The 20,974-nt window shown below is 40.1% G+C and overlaps 1 protein-coding gene across 1 annotated transcript in view; it reads right to left on the bottom strand.

Annotated features, from left to right (window-relative positions):
* Nucleotides 1–20,974, bottom strand: part of LOC141362546 (protein O-mannosyl-transferase TMEM260-like) — a 64,420-nt gene that overhangs the window by 34,175 nt on the left and 9,271 nt on the right. The window lies entirely within an intron of this gene.

Raw genomic sequence — 20,974 nt, 5'->3', positions numbered from 1 at the left:
GGTGACTTAAGGATAATCTCTCAAATGCCAAGATCCACTACTTATTAAAGACATATGGGGTGACTGAAGAGAGATGAAGGTGTGTGACGTAGAAAAAGATGAAAGAGTGGTCAGCCTCGTCTTTTTAAGAGCACAGCAAATGAAGGAACAGAAGTGGATACAAAAAAGTGAGTGAAAAGAAAGAGCAAAGACACGGAGCTGTAGAAGAAACCCCTTAGCCCGGTCTCCAGCACACTGGCTTGGAAAAATTTTAGCGGGCTTGACAATTAAAGGGGGGGGGGGGAGAGGAAGTGAGGCAGCATGGCCCTCTCCTCATTGTGCCGAGTGGCTTAGAGTCCTCATCAGCCTATCAGCTAAGTGACAGGCGGAGAGCTGCTCTATTCAGCGCCACCGATACACGCCGCGGGCCAAGCGGCTGCCAGCTCCCTCCTGACCCCGCAATCCCTCGCCGCTGACAGCTTCAAGCTCCATGGCAAATTAGGCGCTCTCACATTACAATCGCACAAGACAGATTCCATTAACGGTATCTGAAATTGAGTAGAGAGCAGGGCCCTTGCCTTATCAGACCTGACTCATAAGCAGCGGCTGCACCGCGGAAGCTCGCGCGCTTAATCACGAGCCATGATACCATTTAGACGTTTCCAGCGCGCCTCTGCCTGCCGCTGTGATAGTCGGACACAAAAAGAGTCTGATGAGACTTAGGGGAAGGGGAACAATGGAGCTTTCGCAGGCAAAGCAAAGTAAGTCAGAAAAGAAGGGGAGCGGAATAAAGTGTATGGATGGAAGAAAAGGATGGTGTGTGTTTGGTGGGGGGATGTGGTGGTCTGGTTAAATTCGCGCTTGCTGACTATTCCTTTTTCTCTACTTCCCATTTCCTCTTATTTTTCTGTCTCGTACTAGATGAGACTGTGTGTGTGTGTGCGCGCACATGTGCGTAGTGGGGCTAATAGCTTGTCAAAAGGAGGCGGGGGATTCTTGGTGATATCAGCTCTTCTCTGTTGCCTTCTTTACTGCTTGTGCACTCTAAGGAGGGGTGAGGAAGACAGGTCTCGGTGAAGGTGCGGACCCCCCGCACCCTCCATTTATTCCTGCTGCGTGCCAATTTACCCCATCACAGGATGGAGGTGGGGGGCCGCGGTTGGGTTAAAGCAGGGGTGCTATCCAGAAGCAGGGGTCTGCAGTGTGAAATATCACATCCTCCCCCTGTCATCGCTTTAATGGGGTGGCCTGACAGTTGCCTTGCTGTCCTCCTCTCGTCTTTATTCCACTGAAGGGGGCTTGACACATCCCGCTTTAGGAATGTCAGGCTGCTTGAAAGCAGGGTATGTGAGGTGTCCTTCATTCCTGTACATGCAGGACCACCAGGGTCTCTCTCACATGTTGGTAAGTGATGATAAGCGAGCTAGAAACACTTGAGAGCAGCACTCAGATAGAATAACACATGAACACTGAGTGAACACACATATCTGTTGTGCAAGATATATTGCTGAAATGTAAGAATCTCTACTTAAAAAAATTAGTTACTGCCAAAATCAGTATTGTATCTGGTCAGCATTAAAAAGTAAATTTCTAATTTTACGCAAAATACAATATCGTGTTATTCTGTCATCTTTTCTCCCTTTTTTCCAAAACGAAAAAACGCCAATCCTCCTTCTCTGCAGAATGCAATAAATCCGCTCAACAAATCATAGTGCACCATTCCACGCATTGTAAACAACAATGGTGGGGCGTTGAATACACACAGAATCCTAGTTTCCTCATCTACTTTTACTTCGTGATAATACTTTGATAGCATTAATAAACCTTTGGTGGTTTTCTGTGGCGGGGAAGAAACATAAGCCATCAAAAGCGAATAATTTACGCGAGAGGCAATCAGGCGAAGGAAAAATGCAGGCAGTTGCTTGTTCTGACATGACAGCATCAAGTTTCTGTCATGCTAACACATTGACCCCAGGGGATCTTATGAAAAACTTTCCATTATTCAACAAAAATCGAGCAGAACCAAAACATTTTAAGGCTGATCTCTGTCAAAAAAGTTCAGCGACGACGTCACAAGGATGACAGCAGCAATGACAGAGTAATAATATGACAGTGTGTTTTGATTAACGCCATTAATGTTTATTTTTTAATCAGTGTATACAACTAGTCAACTAAATGAATATCACATTTCAAAGATGAATGCACATTTATATATTGATTCAACAGATTAGCATTTTGGAAAAAAACTTTTTGAAAAAATTATCAGTTTTTATAATAAATCTTTAAAAGTAAATTATGGATTTGATTTTTTTATGTTATTATAACCTAAAGATGCTATGTGAAAGTTTGTAATTGTAACAGAAAATAGTGGTTTTGATCTTGTCACTTTCATGGCATAGAAAACACGTTTTAACGCAAATTAGTGAAAATGGATTTACTGCGTTTTGGAACCAAACTCAATATAAGTACATATTATTTGCAGGTATGCTACCATGAACATACTGTATACGTTTGGAGCACATCAATAGTATTGTTAAATAATAAATGTTAAAAATTTGTTGCTTACATAAAATGAAACTAAAATCACTTTTTTATTCTTTTAAGATCACTTAAGTTTTTTTTGTTGTTGTTGTTGTTGTTGTTGTTGTTGTTGTTGTTGTTTGGGGGGGGGATTTACAACCCATGTTCAAATCAAATTAAAGTACCGTATTTTTCAGACTATAAACCGCGTTCCCCTTCAATACGGTTCACTTCGCATTGCGTCAGTTGCTGACGGTATGGGGGACACTCCTGTTTACTCCGCGATTGAAGCCTATTGGTTAACGTCTGTAAAAATTACAGACCTATGGCGTTCGAGCCCACGAAAGTGGCGGGACTATGCCATATAATAGTCCGAAAAAGAGCGCCATACCTCATTCGCATTCTCCTTCAGCGCGAACCTCTCGTTGCTCCAAAGAAGAAGAAGCCTTACTCGCCGTCGACACATGCCCTGCAGCGGAATCCAGGTCTAGCGTCTTCCCCTGCCGTTTTCCGGCTGAGTACCGCAGATAGCAGAATCCAGGTCTAGCGTCTTCCCCTGCCGGTTTCCGGCTGAGAACCGAAGATAGCCTTCGCTTGCCATGGTACGAGCCCTGTGCAGCGGACACATGCCTGACGAGGTCTCCCCTGCGGCCGCCCGGTAAGATCAATATTTTTTATATAAAGCTATAAGCTAAAAGAGCAGGCACTGTAATAGCATCCAGCACAGCGACTCGAGTGAGCCTCTCTGCTATGAATTTCCTCCGAGCGTGTCACTGCTCTGGGACCTCCCACACCGAGACCGCTGCACGGTTGTCCTATCCATGTTTCTTGCTTCCCCTGCTGTTCCTCTCTCGCTAAGACGAACAAGCGGCGAGTCGTGAAACTAAGATGGATGCATAAGACAAGCACAAACGGGCTATCCCCCCTGTGTTCTGTCACAACGCAACCGTTCATGCTATACACTCACAGAGTCACTCGCTCCTCTCACAGTCAGTGGCGAGATCTCTGACACGCTCATATGGATCCCCTCCGTGTGCATCGGGTGATGACCGTTCATACGATGCATGGCTGTTCTATCTGTGTTGCATGCTCCCCTCTGCCGTTCCTCTCTTGTTGAGATGAACAAGTGGCGGAGCCGTAGAACTAAGATAGATGCATAGGACAAGCAAACACGGGCGGGTCCGGCCCCTGTTCTCTGTCATAACACAGCCACTCGTGCTCTACGCTCGCGGAGTCCCTCGCTCCTTCCCCTGCAGTGGCGAGGTCTCTTAGCGGTCTTACGGCTCCTTGCCTCTAAGTGCAGCTGTCTAGTGTTCAACGATTACAGAGCTTCATGCCCCTCCCCTCCTGGAGCGGCGCAATCTCATTCGTCTGCTCGATAGGGCGAACACGCCGCTATTGGAGCACTAAGAACACTTATTATAAGAGACTAACCGGCCTGAGTCTGTCTCACTTCGGTAGAGCTCACTATTCGTATGCCCGGTCATTTCTCTCTGGCTTAGACGGAATCAGAGGCAGAACGAATTTGTTTATAATATGCTGAGGCCCGAATACCTCCCTTTATTCAGTCCCGTCCTATATCAGTGCGCTGAATATTGGTACATTTCTTATATACCCCGTTTTTTCTGCCTTTTTAATAAATGGCAAAACAGCGGGCCTCACGGCAGACTTCCTCTCTGCGTGATGGGTCCAGTCTGACATCAAACCACCTAGACATACTGCTCTGCGAGCCGCTCTGGTCACCGTCACTACTGAGTCTCGTGCACCTGAATGGCCAAGCTCTGGTCTTCGCAGCATAGCTGCGTCGACAGAGAACAGACTGTCGCGCCTCGGCTGGACTGCCCTGAAATGTTTTCTGTGTGCTGTTTATCCAAGAAACATACTGTGTAATACTGTCGGTTATGCGACCTCACTGTAGTGACGAACGATATTGAATTCCTCTAAGAGCAATTTCCGTGCTTACTATACTGTGTATTGACACCCCACGGCTGTATGGTGTCTCTAAACACTTTTTTTGCCTTACCGACAAGCAGTCAATATACGCACACACGGCCCGCCGTCCATAATTGTATCGACGCTTGCCGAAAAACCCCGGTTTGGCGATCCACTCCCGGGACACGGGCTGGATTCTAAACAATAATTCAGACGCTTTCTCGCTGAAATTCGCTCGCAGCCCACCTCAGTTTTTCCGCTACGATACTGACGGAGCGAGCACGGTCTTACGGCTGTTATTTTCTCTTCCTAGAGAGACGGCAGCCTCAGACTTTTTCATGGCTCCAAGGGTTTGAATCGCGCCCTCTCCGGACGGCCACTCAAAGGCTTACAGCCAAGCGGTTTATGACGTTTTTCGGCCATATGGCTGGTTTATATCAGTGGATCCAAAGACGCTCACACCTCCGCTCCGATACTCGGAGAAATAAAGGGTAATATCAACCTCAAGTGAGCTTTGCTCTCTCCCCCTACGCTATATGTACGTGGCGGCGATAACAGCGAACCACGCTTTTACAACCGACCATTCATTTAATTCACAAGCCTGTCATCTCTCAGATGCAGACGGCGGCGATAACAGCGAACCACGCTTTTACGGCCGGCCATTCATTAATTCATAAGCCTGTCATTTCTCAGATGTGGACGGTGCCCAAGGTGCAGCGTTCTGGAACTGTCCAAGGTCCTGAATGACAGATACATCTGACGTACATCAGACGATCAGCTGTTCGTCTGCTTCACAGATCACTCACTAGCGCACCTGTCATCACAGGTTATTTATGGATCGTTGAAGTTATCACCTCCCGTAACAATGATGCTCACTCGTGGTTAAATCTACTCCATGTGTGGATTAGCTTTACCTCGAGCATGGTTTCTCATTTGACATTTGTGACACGGCCGGCTGGTCCTCGCCGTCCACGTTGTCAATTTTACAGCTTCGACATCGCTGCCTTGCGCACTACTGGGGTTTGTTGCATTAAAAGGTGCGCCCGTAAACTCACGTGTATGCACGATATGGTTTTTAATTATATGCGTCCACCGTGCACTTAGAGAAGCTCACCTATGCACGCTATAAGATTTCAGTATACACTAAAGATGCGCTTGGAGAAGCTCACATGTATACACAGCTGTCTTATTCTTTTGTGACACATACATTGTTGTTCATCTGTGTACATTCACGGTGTGTTGGTACCCACCGTTACGTTCATCAATCATATCTGTACACATTCACGGCGCGTTCTGTGCACTGATTTATCTATACGCATTCACGGTGCACTGAAGGGTTCACCCGTTTGCGCACAATTTATTATCGGGACACATGACGGCGCGCTCTAGAATCTTGCCGGCCTGTGCACTATAACACTCTGATTCATCTATATGCATTCACGATGTACTCAAGTGTTCACCTGTGCCCGTGCAATTTATGGTCAGTACACATTTACGGCGTGCTTGGGAAGCTCACCGACCTGTGCACTATAATATTACCTACTGTATATGCATCCCCATGGCCGGACTTACCATTGGGCTTGAGTGGGCTTGAGCCCAGGGGCCCCGGCCAATAGGGGCCTCCGTGCCGGCTTGCGTTCGTTTGATTTGTTCAGTCGTTTTCATTTTTTATTTTACAGCCTATTGGTTGGTGCTGCATTTAATTCGTTAATATATGTCAGTCATCTTGGTGCTGAATATGACGCGCTGAGTTTACTGCTTTTGAAACCCATAGATGCTAGTATAATAGCGAATACGCGAAATGAGAGTCATACATGAGCTTTACAGATAACGAGCAAGAGCAACGCGAAAATGAAGCGCTCCGTATGAAAGATTAACATACTAGAGTAGGTCTTGTAACTCTGTTTTTTCTTGTTTGTTTGTGATCTAACGTGATACGCCGGTATACGCAGTATACCCACTAGGAAAGATCAAGGATTTCCGTATACCCATTTAAAAAAGCGTGAAAATACTTAACAGTGTGTGACAAACCTTTGACACTTTCATTCATAAATTGACATCTGAATCACTCACCATTCGCATCCTCCACTTGCTACTTTGGCGGGTTGAACCTCATATACAGTCGGCTATTTGATATTTGGTACATTTGACTTCATGCGGCACTGCGCGATCCGATCATTATATGAAATCAAATTATCACGGCGCAAAAGTGACTGTAAAGCAGACGGGTGCATTCATGTGGTTCAACAACAGCCAGAAGAATGACATCAGAGTACCGCGAGAGCGATTCGAGAAATCACACGGAAAAGTCTGCTTTCTAATCGCTCTCGCGGTACTTTGACATCATCACCAAGCGGTCTGCGTAGCGCCAAATGAAATCCAATCTGCTCGCAGTCTGCAGCTCACACGACACTGTAACCAAACTATGAACGAGTGGAGCAGAGCTACGAAACATAACAAAATCCGGAGAGTTAACCACCCACATATGATTATGTCAACATTTAAATCATCAGTCCAGTTTATTACTTCATCTGGAGGTGAGGATTCACTAAATCATGGCAATGTTGATGTCCTGATGGTTTTTGATATAATCCACTAGCTACCTGTAGTTTCTCTTTCAGCATGTTTGCTTGTGCTTAACAGAATCACAGTTTAAACTTCTGAAAAGTGTTCATTTTTATATCTATGTTCAAGGTTTTAATGTATTACGTTCATATCAGCCGCAAACATTAATGAATGATCATCTTCTCCACTTTGGTTTTTGGTGTCTAATATTACATGCTGGTCTTGTCAAAATGATTAAATAACATCCTAAAATCTTTTCTTTTCACTGCACCACTTAGGCTATATGCACAAAATACGCTTGTTGATTATGTTTATAACTTTATATGGTGTGTAATAAGGTGAATGTTAATCAAAACATATCATTCTCTTCTTAAGCTAAGTCTAACACAATGATTTTAAATGTTGTTATGGGGTATTTTTTAATGTGCATGATTAATTTGGATTCGTGACATCCCTAAAATACATGATTTAATTTTAGCCTGGGCTTATGTTCTGCTATAGAGATATAGGGGCAGTTTCCTAGTCAGGTCTTATCCTAGTCCAAGACTAAAATGCATGTTTGATCTGTCTTAATTTAGACACATCTTGCACTGATATATCTTAACATATATCATTGCCATTGTTTTGTCTTAAGACGCACACCAGTGATGTTTTTTGTAAGGTTTGTTTGTAAAAACTAATTGAATGCCCTAATATAACCTAGCAATAGGCCTAGTGCTAGATTAATCTAAACCCTGTCGGGAAACTTCCCTAAGATGTAGTTCTATGATATATTTTTTATTTTAGGTGGTTTACTGTATGTGCACTCTCAGAAGATAATTTACACAAGCTGTCACTGGGGTGGTACCCTTTCAAATAGTACACCTTTGTACCTAAAGAGTGCATATAATGGGTACAAATGTACCTATATCTGTACCTAAATGGTAAATATTAGGACCCATTTAAAGGGTACCGTCCCAGTGGCAGCTTTTGTACCTTTTGTTCTGATAGTGTAGGGCCCAAAATTTATTCAAGCCCAGGGGCCTCCACCCTGTTAAGTCCTGCCCTGTGCATCCCCGATGCGCTCGAGGGCTCACCTGGGTTCACACTATTGTGGTATCTGCCGCATATTATAGTCAGATCGGCCGTTTGTGAGCCTCGCAGATTACTAACTTTATGCCACATGTCCTACAGAACAAAATTACGGTTGCAAGCAACATTAGAGTAAACTATTCCTTTAATATTTTACTATGTTACGACAAACTTAATAAAATTAATAATAATACAGCCTGTGACACAACAATACTTCCCAAATCAATTTATATTCCCCAATGACAAGACATAATCTAAACAAACTTATGCATAACAGAACCTGTATATCATTTGGTAAATACACAATTTATTTTATTTTCTACTGTTTTTATTTTAACAAAGCCCAAAAAATCATAGTATGATAAAGTCATGTGGAATGTATGTATTCCAATAAAGGCTGATTTTTGCCTTGTAAGACTTCCATTAAAAACTGCCTGTGGAGACAGTTCAGAAAATGTAATAGACTTATATTGACTTCCAATGTAATAGACACAATCTTAAAGCTGCAGGCAAGGGGAAATTAAAGTGATGGCATAGCACTGAAAATGGCCATATTTCCCCCTTTCTGAATGGGGTAATGAGGGTTAAGATGTCTTCATTAAACATCTTTTAAGGAAATATTACTGCACGGATTAAATGGTGCCGTTGGTCATGTTGAGTTCGGGAACATAAGGGTGATATGCAGTGAGGTATTTTGACGTTTAAATAAATGAAGAGTTTGGTTCCAAAACGCGATAAACGCCATTTTTGAAAAAAATGAGTTACTGCCAAAATCAGTATTATATCAGGTCAGTAGTTAAAAGTAAATAATTAATTTTATGCAAAATCCAATACCCGCCGTGATATTCTGTCATCTTTTCTCCCTTTGTTCCCAAAATGCGACAAACGCCACTTCTCCTTTTTTACAGAACGCAATAAATCCATTTCTGATATTACAGCGGACCATTCACGCAATGTAAACAAACATGGCGGCACGCTGAGTACACGGAATCCTAATTTTCCTCATCTACTTTGTACTTCGTGATCAACAAACAAAACAAAATAATACTTTAATAGCATTGCCAAACCTGTGATGGTTTTCTGTGACGGGAAAGAAACGTAAGCCATCAACAGCTAATAATTTCCGCGAGAGGCACTCGGTTGCTTCTCCAGACAGCGTCAAGCTTCTCATGCTAAAACATTGTGTTCTTAATATAACAAAGTAAGTGTTTTGGTTAATGCCATTAATGTTTTTTTTAATCATTGTATACCACTAATCAACTAAATAAATATAAAATGGTAAAGATGAATGCACATTTATACATTGATTTAATAGATTTATAGCATTTTGAAATAAAAAACTGTCATGGATTTATTGCATTTTGTGGAAAAAATAATTCGTTTTTATAATAAATCTTTGAAAATCAAGTTATGGATTTGAATTTTTTATGTTTTTATAACCTAAAGATGCTATGTGAAAGTTTGTAACAGAAAATAGTGGTTTTCATCTTGTCACTTTCTTGGTATAGAAAACACGTTTTTACCGAAATTTGTCAAAATGGATTTATTGCGTTTTGGAACCAAACTCTTCAAATATATACTATATCAAAAATATCTAAGGAATACTGTTTAGTAAATAATGTTGACATCCCTCAGATTATTAAAACCAACAAAAAGCTTGTTACGCACTGTACAAAATTAGCTGTAATTATGCAGCTGATTGCCAGTAACTTACTGTAGAAGATAAAGACTGAAAATGTTTCATGTTCATTTAACTTTGAACAGACAGTTGCCAGTTAATAACATAAATGTAAAATCTACAGTAAGTTACTGACAGCTAGTTGCCAGTAATACCCAGTAATATTTTTTTACAGTGCAGTAATGAACTTATTTGACCAAATCATATAAACACTACTTGGCTTTGTGTTAACTTTGTGTTAATTTTCCATGTGAACAATGCTCATTTCTCGCCTATCGCTTTCAGTAAAATTTTACTAAAAGCTCGTATTCATAGATGAACCATTTTTAGCGCTATACAGCACCTACATAAAACTTATTTTCAGTGGTACTTAACACCACGCAGATGCAGAGCAAACTGTAGTTAACCTTGAATATATAACCTGCAGTATATACAGGTGCAGTATATTATGTCTGAAGTTTAATGCTTTGCATTAAAACCAAAGGGAGTTATCAGAGTTTTAGAGAAAACCCTGCTAGGAATACCTGATCATGTTAGTTACCAAAAAATGCATGGCTGCAAACCAAAGCATTTTACAGATTAGACTGGCTAATAAAGCATGTGCTTAAGCTGCCAGGAGCTGTTGATTCTGGGTCGATGATTTACCTGACGACAGAGGTATGCGGGAGGGGGCGGCCAAGGGACGTGGGAAATTACACCAATTTGAATATTCTTCACAAATAGACAAACAACACCTTCGATTTTGAAAACTGACACTTCAGAAACAATATAAACGCAGAACAGACCCGAATATTTAATATCAGAGCTTAAACTAGGCCAAGCATTAAAGACATACTCCTATCCCATATTAACATACCTCAACATTCACACATTCTGATGCATATACTCTCACAAAGTAACCATCCTGATTAAAAACATAGCTCACCACGGAAAACGGCGAGGTGAGAAAGAGTGACTTGTGGGTACACTGAGGAAAACACAGTCATGGCCATATGGTAAAACACCTTACATGGACATGGACACACTGGGATAGGTGGGCACTGGAGCTCGGTCAGCTGTGATATGAGCTGGAACAGGACCTGTCGGCTTTGGCTGGTGTGCACCCTCACAGGTGCGTTGAAGTTGGGGCTGGGGGTGGGGAGGATGAGTGGAGTCACCTTTGGTAACATTAATTACGTAATAATTAAAAGATTTTACAGAGAATACAAAGTTATTATTGAACAATAATTTACAGAACACAGTTGTTTTAGTGTTGTCTAAATGTTGGGTGCTATGTTAGGTCATACAAATTTAACAAGATTTTTCCTAAGTAAACGAGTACTGAATAACTTACAATATAGATAATAGTGCTGTTGTTTTTATGATTTTTACCGTGTTTTTATTTGATTGGTATTTTGGATGGATGAAAGGCAATTGTTTTAAATGGTTTCTTGATGGTACTGTACCTATATTAGCCTACAAGTCATAAAAGTTCATCCTCCTCTAGTCTTATCGATATTTTCTGATATTCTGCAATATACATAACTAGATTATAAGTGGTGTAATAATTAACTGTATTGTTTTTATTACCTCTAAATGAGCCGTGTTTATCTGCATACACAACGGGTCTCCTTACACAGAAGTCCCTGCCGTGGTTCTACAGTAGCCCTAGAACCCTAAACAGACAAACTGTTCTACAGAGCGCGTTTCCGCTCTACGTTCTCTCAGACGATGACATATTTGTCTTGTGGTAGCTACCGTAGCTTGTAGGGTTGGGTAGCGTTCACATTTTTACCGGTACCGGTTCCAATATCGGTACCTGGAATTTGATACCGGTACCCAGCGGTACTTTACTCTGACTTAAGTGAGTTTCAGTGAACATAATAAGCCCAAGCCTCTCATTTTCAAAATTTTGTTATTTATTTCGAAATGTTCAATAATACACACAAAAAAATGAATCCCTACAACATCCAGGGCATAGTGTAATCACACTTTTATGTGTGTCTTACATATAAATAAATTATATAAGTAAGACAAATGATCAATGAACATCAACGTCATAAAAGCAGAAAACAATACTAGCAGTTCATTTTTAGAAAAATCAGCATCTCAACTTTCTCAGTTAAAATCCATGCCCGCTCCACGCTCACTGTGTCCCCTGCTGTCCCCTCACTCTGAGGGTATAGAAGAGGACTGGACACAGAGATACTTTTTTGCCAAGCTGACCAGCATTGGCATTTGGTCCGCATGTGGTTGAATGTGTTCGAACAGCCACACGGACCGCCTTCTCTCCGCCTTTTTATGTAAGGTGTGGTACTGAGCACAAAGTTTCACGTCTTTTCGGACTTTTAGCGTGAACACAGAGTGTGCAGCGATATCTTTAGACATTCATTGATAAAACTAAAGCGCCTGATTTCCAAGTGCATTCATTTTGCGAGCGCGTGAAAGTTAGACAATCTTATTTCATTAATTGCGCTGAAAAGTCTGAGAAAGCTCCAACATATTCACGTACAAAACACTTTGCAGCATGTTTACTTACAACACAAGCAGCGGACTCCGGCATAATATTAGTCCGCGTCCATTTAAACCCGTCATTACTCCAGCTCGCGTTTAAACGAAAGCAGAGTGACTTCCCCGCAGTCTCCACGGACCACCACTCAAAGTAATCCGGACAGTAGCTGTCGAAAGTGGACAAAAGAGACGGACTGGTATTGATAAATACCAGGTGTAAACAGAATGTATCGAAGAAAACGCATCTTAACTCATTCACCGCCATTGACGAGTTATCTCGTCATTTATGAGTTCATATTTAACTAATAAATATGCCTTTTTGGACGAATTTCAAAGTGAAAGTGTAATACCACTTTTATCCAAATCGAATTTATCAAAAACGGAAGTTAAAAAGATTTAATGGTTATTTTAACTGCCTTTATGTTTGATAGTCATTCTGAGTCTGATCTCTAACATAAATTCCTTTACAAAAACACAATTTTTTAAGCTTTTTGCTCAAAATGAGGACAATTTTTGAGGACAAATATCCATATTTCAGTGGTTAAATTAAGTAGAAAAAGTAAATATATAATAAAAGTTTTTTCCCCATTTTGTTTGTTTGTTTATTGTTTGTTTGAAAGCAGAGGGTGTGTTCTTTAATTTAATATAATTTGTATGTTTATATATTTATAGAAAATGATTTTTCCTGCAAGGAATTTTGTGAAAATTTTGTTAAAATCACAAAAATGCAGGTGGGCAACTTTTCTCAAAAAGGCTGGCGGTGAATGAGTTAATAAGCACTCCTGTGCTTTTAAATACACATTGGGCCTCATTTATAAAGCGTGCGTACGCACAGATTTGATCGTGAAATGTGCATAGGCAAAAATCCACGGCAAAGTCCATATTTATAAAAACTGTCTTTGACGTGGAAAAGTGCTTAGCGCCACATCAGGGTCTGAGCAGACGTACGCACTTTGCTTGTCCGATTGTTGCAGGTTTTTGGAAATATAAGCCATTCTTGCTGTTTGAAATTGGGTTTAAACATTGAGAAGCGCTCTTTTATATGTCTGACATTAATTACGCATCATTTAAACTCGGAGATCTGAAACTGCTCGGCTGCGCACACAAGTTCAAGTTAATTTGCGATTTATAGATTTGAAAGGGGTACGCGCGTTTTCTGCGCATAAGTTCGGTTTATAAATCACACGTACGCATTTTTGTTAAATGATCGTAAGATCAAATGTAGGATGGTTTTTACGCGGCATTTTATAAATGAGGCCCATTGTGTTTAACTAAGTGCTTCCTCATGTATATTACCACTGCCTGCCTTGCACTTACTGTTACAAATATTGCAGGTAGCATTGTCTGCATCATCCTTTGTGAAATGTAACCACACGTTAGAGCGCTTTCTGTTAGCCATTGAGCAAGTTGCAAAGGGGTGTCACTTCCCACACAATCTCTCTCGCACGCACACGCTTTTGCTACGTACCAGACTCACGCGGCGCGCTGACGTGTTCTCTCAGGTACCGAAATTGAGCACAGATTAATTTTATGTGAATCGATACTCGGTAGTACCAACACAATTCGTTCACTGCCTATAAAAGTACAGAGTTCGATGCCCATCCCTAGTAGCTTCTCATTTCGGTTCGAAATTGAGGTCGATTGCATTACGCAATCTCACCACTAGATGATCCTAAAAAGCAGATTTCCAAGGGGGCCTCAAGATGACTTAAAATTATTAATTGTGGGGGACTTCAAATATTGTTGTGGGCATCAAGGGGGCCTTGAAGTGAAAAAGGTTGAGAACCACTGCATTACACCATTAAGCATAGGAACATTAAAACTATGGAAGTCAATGGGTACCGTCAACTGTGTGGTTACCACCTATGATCACAATATCTTATTTTTTGTTCTTACAAACTCTGACTGAGTTTGGTTCATTTTTTAGCCAAAGAAAGTTACAAACTGCAGGTTTAAATAAGTAATTTCCTCACATTTTGTCAGAATGAGAGTATAGTTCCTAGCCACATCTGCCTAAAAAAAATCCCAACATTTAATTTTCCGTCTGTCTTAGTACACGATGTAAGTACAGAAGAGTCAAGTTTTAAATATGAAATATATTGAAACTCTTTGGTTATTTTTTAGCACGATGCTAATGGTCTAATCCGATTCAATGAATTATGCTAAGCTATGCTAAAAGTGGTACTGCCAGACCCAGAGATCAGCTGAATGGATTCCAAAACGGTAAAAATCAAATGTTTAACTCTAGGGGAGCTGAAAATTTGCATATTTTTGAAAAAAAATGAAGTGTCCCTTCAACAAACAATTAGAGTCATATTTGACTTTTGAAAAACTGGGAAGCAAACTTCATAACACTGTGTGTATGTGTGTGTATTCTGATATGAAAATACACAGGTGGCCTGTCTTAGAAAAACTGAATCTACAGTACAAAATAGCTGAAGTTTTATTGTACTATTTTTATTTTAGGGTTCACAAAGAGTTCTCCAATATTAAGAACCTCAAGCGTCAGCCCCAAAAAAATATTTCTTAGTCAATCAATGGGTAGCATTATTATTGAGGCCAGTTATCCTCAAAGGCTTACCCAGACAAAAGCTTTTCACAGAGGAAACAAAGGCATGTAATGTGACTTTATAACCATGGCGTTTAGAAACCTTCTCTATAACTGACAAATCAAAGTAAAATTGAGTGCTGCGTTTGGGATGCGAGTAACACTGTGGCACATTACAACAGTCCATCCATCTCATTTAACTTGTTACATCAAAAAGTTCTCACAATGAGGACGTCTACAGAACAATTTCAAAGTTTTGCTTATTCGCACATTTATAAATATTTAGATTATGCTACAGTAAATTCAACAAAGTGTTTTGGGAACCATATATTTAAATACAGCATGATACATAATATATTCAATGTAAAATTCATGTACAGTTTGGTGGCAAAACTAACAAAACAGGCATTCGGGCCTTTGAAATTCCTCTAATGATGAAAATGATTGCAGAAAACATATAGGCCACAAAATGTCTATACTCAGTAGTGTCAGGTGCCAGGGTAGCAGCCTGGGGGCAGGCCTGTCCGGTAGTGTCCCTACTGGGAGTGGCATGCCACCTCAGCATTACCACTGGGCACAGGCGAAGCACCTAAAAACCCCAATGCCAACCCAGAGGGGAGTCCCAGACTGTGCCGGAAGCTCTGAAACCCCTAAAACACTCCCTCCTCCCAGTTCTGGCATCTTTAACCTGCCAGCTACTGCTCTGAGCCCAGCAGAGATGCACAAGGCCAAACCCCAGCCTAAGCCTGGACAGATAACCATCAAAACCTATTATGCTTACATTTTCAATTGAAAGCATAGATTATATACTGAAACTTAAAGGCTAAGGGAGTTTTGTGTGCTGGTTTGCATACGCGAATGCAGCGAAATCCTTATGGCCATCAGCCATGGGTAGATGGGCTGCGAGGTTGCAGGGGCCAAAGGAAATGACTTTTTGGTTGCTGTAATCCAAAATTGGATCTAAATCCTTTGAGGCTTAAGAGCAGAGGTTGCATTCGGCTGGCAAATCTCTGGCCAGCTTGGGTCGCAAACTCAGCATGTTGGGAGCACGGCATTATTTCATTTTTTAATAGTCACGTGTAGAGGCTAAAGTACATGCGGCACCAATGTGAGGACATTTCCATTTAATCACAAAATGAGCTAGTAAGTTAATCAGAGGATCTGATGTTGCATATATCTGAAGACTTGCCTCTATGATGCTGTTAAGTGTTCATGTAGCTCAACTGGCAGAGCATTGCATTAGCAACGCAAATGTCATTTGCCAAAAAACAAACAAATAAAAATAATATAGATTGCATACACATTATTATTTGCTTTGGATAGACGAATTTGCCAAATGCATAAATAAAAAGTAAAAAATTATATTTTTGCCAAGTTACCTTACAATAAACCTAGAAAATGGAAATTTAACAAAAAAAATCAGTACTGGATATTTTCAATCAATTAATTCAACTCAATATTTGTGTGCCCTATGGACTTAGCGATAAGCTAACATCAGCATTTGCATTGTTAGTCAAGAGCAGTTCATGTAAAGAGCACGCATCCAAGATTTAGATGTTCCTATGCAACCATCCAATATCCCTGATTTATAAAACATGTAATATACATGAAAAAAATATATCAATCCTGCACGACAATTAACATAAGCTTAGTTTTACAAATGATTTACACTTAAAATTGTTTTGTTTCTATTTCATGAAACAGGTTTATAGTCTACTCAAGACATGCCAGAAGAAAAACAGATTGCTAAACATTTGAATGTGCTTCAAACTGAACTATGGTGTCGGTTCAGTGCTGCTGAGGGATCAGAAAACCATCGCACAAATGCACAATGTACATTGAGTGCACACAGCCTTTAAAACCAAGTGAGCAGAGGCAAAGACAACCAAGCATATTGAATGCACTCCTCTAGAATGTCAGCATTGTTAAGTAGCATGGGGGCATCCAGTTCGTTTTAATCAATTGGTTCATTTGAAGCTTTCTATCAATGAATCTGTTCAATGATTCAATGAAATTATTGGATTAGGACTTTTAATGACAGACAGCTTGATACACTCACACAGTTAATACAGGTACATACAAAAAATCAAGATATTGCTTTCAAAATAATAGAAGATATCATATAGATATGATACTATATGAACTACATACAGTTGTGTTCAAAATTATTCAACCCCAACTGAAATTGATTGTTTTGGCCGGTTTGACATTGATTTTGATCATTCAGTCATCCTGCTTACAATTACATCAAAGAGGCATGTGTAGGTCAGACAAATATAACATAACATTTATAATGAAATAACCACAAATGTCTTTTCTGTGCTCACATCATTATCAGTTTTATTCAACCCCCAAGTGACATTCAATCTTAGTACTTAGTACAACATCCTTTTACAGTTAAAACAGCTTTCAAACGTGAAGCATAGCTTGACACAAGTGTCTTGCAGCGATCTACGGGTATCTTCGCCCATTCATCATGGGCAAAAGCCTCCAGTTCAGTCACATTCTTAGGCTTGCGCACTGCAACTGCTTTCTTTAAGTCCCACCAGAGGTTCTCAATCGGATTTAAGTCTGGTGACTGCGATGGCCACTTCAAAATGTTCCAGCCTTTTTTCTGCAACCATGCTCTAGTGGATTTGGAGGTATGCTTGGGATCATTGTCCTGTTGAAAGGTCCAACGTCTCCCAAGCCTCAGGTTTGTGACGGACTGCAACACATTGTCATCCAATATCTCCTGGTACTGAAGAGAATTCATGGTACCTTGCACACGCTGAAGTTTCCCTGTACCTGCAGAAGCAAAACAGCCCCAAAGCATGATTGACCCCCCACCATGCTTCACAGTAGGCAAGGTGTTCTTTTCTTCATAGGCCTTGTTTTTCCTCCTCCAAACATAGCGTTGATCCATGGGCCCAAACAGTTCTAATTTTCCACAGAACACTATCCCAAAACTTCTGTGGTTTGTCCACATGACTTTTGGCATACTGCAGTCGACTCTTCTTATTCTTTGGAGACAGCAAGGGGGTGCGCCTGGGAGTTCTGGCATGGAGGCCTTCAGTACGCAGGGTGCGCCGTATTGTCTGAGCAGAAACTTCAGTACCCACATCTGACAAATCTTTTCTCAGTTCCTCAGCAGTCACACGGGGACTTTTTTCCACTCTACGCTTCAGATAGCGCACAGCAGTCGCAGTTAGCATCTTTTTTCTGCCACGACCAGGAAGCGTTTCAACAGTGCCCTTTGCCTTGAATTTGCGAATGATGCTTCCTATGGTGTCTCTTGGTATGTTTAACATCTTTGCAATCTTTTTATAGCCATTGCCCTTCCTGTGAAGATTAATCACCTCTTCTCTTGTCTTCCTGGACCATTCTTTTGACTTCACCATGTTTGTAACCACACCAGTAAATGTTTAGAAGGAGTTGAGTATCACAGTCATTTTAAAGCTGCCTAATTGGTGCTTATTAGGCTTTATTGCTGTTCCCTGACATCCACAGGTGTTTTCAATACCTGATTGAAAACACTTCAATGAACCTCTGTTCTTCAGAGTGGTAGTTCTTTAAGGGGTTGAATAATTGTGTCAATGAAGAATTCACAAAAGAAACATTTACTACTATATTACAAAACCAATTGATGTCATTTTAGTTGCATATGGTTCTTTAAGAAGTCATTGTAGGATTTCATTCTGAATACAATTACAAATGTACACTAAATTCCCTAAAACCCTTAACAGCATTGGGGGGTTGAATAATTTTGAACACAACTGTATAGTCTTGTGGGCTTTGGTGGTTTGCTTCAGGTTTCAAATTTTACAGGAAGAGGTGACCCAACACAGAACCAATATTGCATAAAAAATGTAAAAAAAAAAAAAGAAAGAAAATGAAATGCATAATTTATAAAATGATGCTGAGAACAGACACATAACTGACAATTCTGGTTTCTAAATGTCTCATGAATTTTGTGTTTAGCTCTTAGCAGCCAATAATGCACAAAACAAAACACAACAATTGGCACAAATTATATTGATCCTTACTGCAAGTGAACCTGTATGTCTTTTTAAACAGGTTATTTTTTTTATCTGCCTTGCATAGTTTTTATCATAGCAGGCATTTGTCTAAATTGGCTTCTACCCATTGATAAATACACTTGCACCAAAATACTGTAGTTTGATTAGACACTCACTCTTTGATGTCGACAACAAGACAATAGCTGCATTTTGCACAAATTGACATTGCGAATTGAAAATACAGATAATGGAAGCACATACATTTCGCGAAAACTCCCATATATCGCAAACAAGTTTTTACGCGCTTGCCTAAGGTTGTTTTCAGGCAATTCGGAAAAGGGGGCAAAAACTAACGCGGGCTTAGTTGTAACACGGACTGTTTACAGGTTGAGCGTTTTGGTTTTCCGGTATTTTTTTCACGTTGCCAAAAGACGATCTCCCGCAAATTATTGGAAATGTATAATGTTTTTCCATTATAGAGAGTTATTGATGAACGAGTGTTTATGTGGCATGTAAGTAAATTTTTTCATCATATTTTTTTTCGGTTTCTAAGTTGGGTGTGTAAGATAACAAAACCAATCCTATGTCATATTGATCAGTGTCTTGTTGACTAAAACATAGCATCGTTTTTGAAATATGCCTGCAGCCCTTAGCAACTTTTTTGGTGGGCTTGAAAATATTTTGACCCAGCAGGGTTAATTGTAACGATGTGTTACAACTAACACCTCAGCACTTAAGATATCGTTAGCGTAATTCTTGCCGTTGTTTTAAATAGACTACACAAGAATTTTTGTATAAAACGATATCCACTTTAAGTATATAGACAAAATAGTATTGAAATATTTCCCTGCAAACTTAATTTTTAGCAAATGTTACAACTAACCCCATGCCTGTTACAATTAACCCCACCTATGGGGTAAGTTGCAACGTTTGCACTTCTGTCATGTTTGGTGTAATTGTCCAAGAATGGTAAATAATAGAAACTAACTTCAAATTTGTAGCAGAGATGTGTGTGTTGTTTGTGTAAAATATAATTAATCAAACTCAAATATTTTTTGAATGATTGAGCCAAAACCAAAAAGCGTTAGGTTGTGTCCCGCTCTCCCCTATTTCGTAAAACTGCAATGGAAACATTGTCAGGTCACCTGATGCGGGCAAGTCACATAATTATTATTTGAAGATGATGCGGTATGTACTAAAACCTCCCAAAAACACCTCAATACGTGTCTGCTCCCAAGTATGAGGCTTTTCTTAATGTTTGGATAACACAGCTCTTTTGATTTAAAATAATGTACTATTACCTCAAAGAAACACCTATATGTTGCCGCCTCTACCAATTAGGTATAAGAGGTTTTGTTTGCATTAAAATGCACCTACTTCATTGCTAAAAAAAAAAACAATGTTATTTTGTGTATTTGGTATAATACAATGTGTTCGCGTGGTTTATGGTTAAAAAAAGACACATTATTTTCCACATACTGTACATTTTTCTAGCTCCAGATTTCCCTTTCTTCCTGAAACACATAGATTTTCTACAAAACTCTGTGTCCTGATTGGCCAGCTAATCTGTGCATTGTGATTGGCCTGAATACCTCTGCAGTCAGACGGAAATATGACACTCATATTTGAAAGATTCGTCACAATGCAATGCAAACAGGAGTTAACTTACAGGCTGAGTCCGAAGCGGGAGGAATAATGATAATGTCTGTCTTTATTACGTTACCAATCTCAGAAAGTTAACTGTTGCCTACAATACGTGTGTTTGTTGTAGTCCAAGAAAAGAGATTTACGTTGGAGAAGATAACTCACGTCATCGTTTACTTTGGTGTATGTACCTTTTCATATTGTTAACATGTACTAATACACACACTTGCACACCAAAGATAATTGAAAACCATAAATCGGACCATTGGTGCTCTTTAATGTTTGGATAATACTCTTACGTCTTCTTCGGTTAAAAATAATGCCTAGTGCGGTGGATGTGATATTAGTAAACCTACCAACATCAGTCGACGTGATGTTTGGAATGACTTTTCGTGAGATTAAAAACTTCAATCGTTTCAATCGCATATAATCGGATAATGGAAACGGCGTCATTTCGCAATAGTCTTTTTTCGACATTTAGAAAATAACGCTGAAGTTTTGCGCAAATCTGCAATGGAAACGCAGCAGATACCTACTGTTTTTTACAAC

Source organism: Misgurnus anguillicaudatus, unplaced genomic scaffold, assembly GCF_027580225.2.
Source record: "Misgurnus anguillicaudatus unplaced genomic scaffold, ASM2758022v2 HiC_scaffold_28, whole genome shotgun sequence".
Classification (NCBI taxonomy): Eukaryota; Metazoa; Chordata; class Actinopteri; order Cypriniformes; family Cobitidae; genus Misgurnus; species Misgurnus anguillicaudatus.
This window is presented reverse-complemented; position numbering and strand designations above follow the sequence as displayed.